Below are 5694 nucleotides of genomic sequence, written 5' to 3' on the forward strand. Positions count from 1 at the left end.
TATTCAAATCTTCTTCATTAAGAGGATATGCAGTTACTTTTGTATTTTTTATTGTTTGATTTTTTTTATAGAAAATGAGGTAGATAAATTATAAATAAAATTAGAACTAGATGCCAAGAGAAAACATAAAGGAGTCATATGTATAGATGTAAGATAAATTTAAATAAGAAAAAAAAAATTTATAGTAGAAAATAATTAAAGAAATGAGTAATATAAGACATTCTTCAATCAGAAAGTCAGTATTATTTCAAACTCCTTCAAGCCAGTAGTCATACGTTGTTGGGTTTCCAGCCAAAATACAAACTTAGTATTAAGTTTCTATCAAAATTTTAATTTTTTGAAGATAGCATTCAGGCATACACATCGACACAACACTTTGAATTAAAGACAAAATCCAAGCCATCCCAAACTTTTCAAAAATTTTAAGAAATTTACAAGCTATATCTTATTTTCTATTAAAATAATAAAAGTGTTAATTTCATTATTATTATACAAAGTCAAGAATTTATAGAGCTTGAAAGAACTCAACCCGACTTCCAGTATAAGGTAAAATCAAGTAACCAAGTATATCTAAATTTATTTTACTTCTACATATATGAGTTTCTTAAGAATATTTAGCCTATCATGGATCTGATACCTATTTCTTGAGGATATATAAAACCAAACAAAATACTAAAACACATAACTTTATTGATAAAAATTACTTACAGATTGTAGGGAAGGATTTCCACCAAACACAATTATACTTATGATACCAAAGACTATACCTTTCAAACTTGCACACATATTACATTATAATGCCCTTTTATATAGACTTCATTCAAACCAGCGGACTCCAAACTTTTTCAACATAAAACAACAGATAAGATCACCAAAAGGTAAATTCATGGGCGTTAGAAATAATAGATTGTGGGTGATACTTTTGAGCTGGTTGTTGACTTTTAAAATGCTCTTGATCTATAAAAATTCTCTTCTAATTGCCTTTTCTAATAATGCTAGATCATGGTGGGGTCCACAATTAAATTTTGTTAATCAGATTAATATTCTTTTTCTAGATGAGTGCCATCTGTAGTTTCTCACAATTTTTAGGTACATCATCACTTTCCATTGACGTCTTGTGATCTTCTTCTTTTTCTTCTTCAAATACTTCAACAAGATGATTCTATAATATTTCCTTAATTTTTTTTGGTTGACTCATTTGGAAATTTTCTTCTTAATTATTGATAAGATTTTTAAATGCAAATTCTTTTTTAGCTTGATTTTTTGGCAAGCTAGATTTATTAGCTTGGATTATTTTATTAATAAAAAAAAACCTTTTCCTTGATCTAATGACTACCCAACATTTCATTGCATAACTTCTGCAAAAACTTCTACGATTTAAAGAATCATTTTGTATTTCAAGGTTCTAAGAGCAGATACATAGAATTTGACATTGCGTAAAGAAATATAAATTGAATTGATTATCTATTAAAATATTTATTGAAATTTTTAATTGTGAGAAGAAGATTTGACCTAATGAGAATATGTAGCTTTGATTGAAGATGGTAAGATTTGAGTTATTGCCCCACTATTATCTCTTCATTAGTAAAACTAATGAGAAATGACATTAGATACGATTTCTAACATCATTACAAACATTGATGAATATTTTTCATAGAAGATTAATAACAAGAAAAGCTTTGGGCATAGCTTCAATATAAGACCAATAATTAAAAGAAATAGTTTGTTTAAATTGAAATTCTGGATTTTATATTTGATGGTTTTTATCTGACTATAGATAGTGGCTTTATTGTAAGAAAAATATTTATTTTTTTCACTTGAATTATGTTAAATTTCAACACATTTAAGGGAGACAATTATAGCTTCATACATATTTCGATCAAGTAAGTATTCATGGGGGGAATGGATTAGTATTAAGATATCATTCAAAAATTGCTTAAGGTGAGGTAAGACGATAATCATCACCATTAAAATCAAGAATATGAGAGATAGCTATTTTAGTGCAAATAAGAGATTCAGATGCAAATTCTAATATTTCAAAATAAGTTTTAAGCCACTTTTTTGGTATTTGGAAACAATAATTGAATTTATAGTTATAAGTATGTTTTATCATTTAGTAACAATAATAGAATTTTGTTTCTTTTATATAGCATGAAGAAACCGTTAATATATATAAAAATTAGGGGAGAAATGTGAACATCGCATTCCTAAAAGGTTTCAGATTAGAGGAATGTAGAGTTTGGTGGTTTCTGTCTGTCATGATCCTATTGTTGCCTTCTAAACTAGCTTTAATCACGATATTATCGCAAGGGTTTGGTTACAAAGGTGATGGTTTAGGGCGAAACTAAGAGAGGGAGGAGGGGATCATAGATTACGGAAGGAGAGGGTTGCAAAGGGTTGTGAAATTGGATTCTTGCGATCCTCTTAAAGTGAGGCGAATGATTGGTGTGGCCGATCAAAATGGGAAAGCGACAATGAGCAGAGGAAAAAATAGAAAGAAATCATGCTGGTTCAAAATGACTTAAGTAGGAAGGTCGTAGAGAGCGGAGGAACAAAATGAAATGGAAGAATTTTAGATCATACATCCGCTGTGTCATTAAGCTCAATGACACCGGCGTCAAATTCCAACACAGAAAAGCGACCGATTTTGGGACATTAAGTTCTAGGACGACATCTTGCACATCCCTGGCCTTAATCCAATAATATTCGAGCAGGTTCTTGCATTATAGAGGAATTATCAATCCTTGACTTGGGAATGACCATGCTGATTTGTTCAACCAGCTTTGTCAGGAGGTAGTGTTCGATGTCAGTGGCTGATAATTGTCTAGCTATCAGAATATGTGTTAGAATTGACAACGATTTGTGCCCAAATCCCCATCGATGCCCCTTCCTTCTCCAGATTCGCCCAAAACCATTGCCTTTGTGATCTAATTCTCTCAGGCGATTAAAGCTAGCCTACATAAAATAAATAAGTATTTTTGCATCAATATCAGAAAAATCAAGAAAAAAATCTTTAAGCCCTGATATAGGTAAGTAGAAAATGACAAAGACGACAATGACAACGAAATTGTATTTTTTTCGCTCTTCAACTCTCATATTTTCTTGTAAGCAGAAACTAGAGTTTAAACAGAAAAAAAAAACTTTTTTTTCTGAGTTGCAGCAGCAAAACTTAATTTTTTTGTTGCCTCATTGCTTCAAAATCAAAAATAAAAATTAAAAATACATAAATAAAAAATGTGGATATTAATGAGAATTGAAGCATGATTTATTCCTCTACAGAGTTTACCTAATCCTTTTTCTCATCTTTCAAGGAGAAAAAGATTTTTGCGGCTTTTATAGCACTAGGCCATGGGTTAGTTACTCCAGTCAGGTGATTTGACTTTATTGGATTGCGATGTGGATCACACAACAAGGAAAAAAAATTACACAAGCTTAAACAACAGATTGTGGTTTTTTCCCCGTCGGTGAGTCTCTGATGGTCTGCCATTCTTCCTATTGTTGAAGGATTTCTATTACCTATTATTTTGCATAATCTACTCTCTGGTAGGATGTGAAAAGAATCCCCTCCGTTAGGAAAGGGAAAGTAATGACCAGATCTCAGTGTAAAAGGAATTCCAAAACTCTCATCTTTCTCAATGTTCTGGTCCGCCCCAACCAAAGAGCTCAACTAGTTTCTGGGTAATGACGGTGTTGACGGGATTAGTAAGCTGACGAATTTAGTTGGAATAGTATATCTGTTACATTATTATATTTTAGGTGATATTTCTGTTATGTTAAGTTTTTGGGTGTTAAATAAATAAAATTTATAATTTCGGGTGCTATGAAGGCAATTTTTTTTTAGTGAAAAATTAAATCTCGTGTATAACAAAAAAGCAAAAACTGTTTGATTTTCAGTGTGAATACAAACAATAATAGCATGACCTATCAATCTTTTAGTCATTCAGAATTTGAAGCTAAAGGTGTCAAAAAATTACATCGAGGACATTGCTTTTTGATTATTCAATGTCGTCTCTTCCATTCATTATGAAGCAGAATTCACCAAGTGTTAGCTGACTTAGCCATCACGTCTTCCTCGTACTCCGTTAATCGTCATGCAACGCTTCGCTGTTGGGCACCCTTTTCACTTTGACATCCGATCCCAAGCGTTGATCTCCTCTGATGTTTATCATCTGACCTAATATATGCCGTCAGTTTCTAATGCACAAAAATGGATGACATCAATTTATATTCCCTAAAGAGACAAAAAGCACACACTGTCCGTGATCAAACGCTTGATCCACTTGATCCTATGCACCAAACTAAGATCTAATCTATCCAAAAGGATCGCGTCGAGGCTGACATGATTTACTTGATACTCAATTTAATTTGTCATCCGAATGGATATTCATCGTACATATAATTTATCTATTTTTAAGATAATTGAGATTTTCATTCTGCAGTACAGTAAGCAAATTTAATTAAATATTTCATAATTTTATAATCTTTATTTAAAAACTGCATAATAAATCAACATTTTTTAATAATCTCTTTATAACAATGTTTATCGAATTAAGGGTGCCTTGAATGTATCGATGCATATGAGAAAGCTAATTATTATTATTATTATTATGGCGGAAAAAGTAATAGCCAGCATCGGACGGCACAGGGAAAAGCATATGGGTTGCAAGTTGAACGGTCAAAAGAAGCCATGATAAAAGTGCAGGACGGGAAGCCTGCAGAGTATTCTTTGGCTTCTTTGACTGACAGCGCCGAGAGAGGGGGAGAGAAGACCGGGTGTTGTAGGTTTAGATCTAACGCTCATCGGAGTCTTTTTGAAAAAAACTCTGAAGCAGCGAGGATGGGGATTTGAATCTCGTGATATGGATTTTTGTTGTTCAAGGCGTTGCGGAGGCCTGATATTGTAAGGATCTAGTTTTTCTACTCTTGTTTTAGCTATGTTTTTGTGAATTTGTGGTGATCATGTGATTCCCGCTATGCCTTCTTGTCAAATCGTGCTTCTGTGAGCTAGTAGGTGGGAGATCGGGTATCTATCTCTATTCTGTTTAGCTGGACTGCTTTGAACCTCTCTTTCTCTGTCTCTCACTGTCTTTCTCTAACTTATTTCCTCAACTTTTTCTGTTATTTTAGCTGCTGGGTTTATTTTTTGAGTTGATATGGCCTGTAAACCAGTTCTGAGTTAGGATTTTTGTTTACAGTAGATGTGTTAATAAGCTTAAAAATGAGTAGTGTTTTGATTCCTGTTGTGGATCTCTTCTTTTTTGGAGCTTTAGATTTTACTTCGTGTAACAGTCACATTACTTTCTGATAATTTAGTATTTGAATCATTGCGTGGATGTCTCTGTTTCTGTTGTTTTTTGTTGGTTACAAGGCAAATTAACCTCTTCTTACTCGTCGTATTTTGTTAATTTTGCTGTTATTTTTCTCTTAGTTTACAATGGAAAATTTTGAGATTTATTTGGTTAATATTACATCATAGTATCCAGGTGGTGAAACTTATCTCTTTCATTAGATTGATGGTTTATATGTTTAGTGCGCGACAAACCGGAAACCTGCTACTTGATCATGATTATTTTGTTTTTGTAGTTTCTGGCCCTCCAAAGAAGTCGCTGGAAGTTTAACGGGCGTGTTTTTGGTCGGTTTTGTGTTGACCGTTAGTGAAGCGTTTCTAGATTTGATTTTTTTAATATATATACA

General features: G+C 32.5%; 1 protein-coding gene across 1 annotated transcript in view; it reads left to right on the forward strand.

Annotated features, from left to right (window-relative positions):
• The first annotated feature begins 4668 nt into the window (after nt 1-4668).
• Nucleotides 4669-5694, forward strand: part of LOC110032539 (shaggy-related protein kinase NtK-1-like) — a 5777-nt gene continuing 4751 nt past the window's right edge. The window contains 1 exon segment of the mRNA XM_020736200.1: nt 4669-4900. The gene's annotated coding sequence lies outside the window, so the exon portion shown is untranslated.

This window comes from Phalaenopsis equestris, unplaced genomic scaffold (assembly GCF_001263595.1).
Source record: "Phalaenopsis equestris unplaced genomic scaffold, ASM126359v1 Scaffold000968, whole genome shotgun sequence".
Taxonomy (NCBI): Eukaryota; Viridiplantae; Streptophyta; class Magnoliopsida; order Asparagales; family Orchidaceae; genus Phalaenopsis; species Phalaenopsis equestris.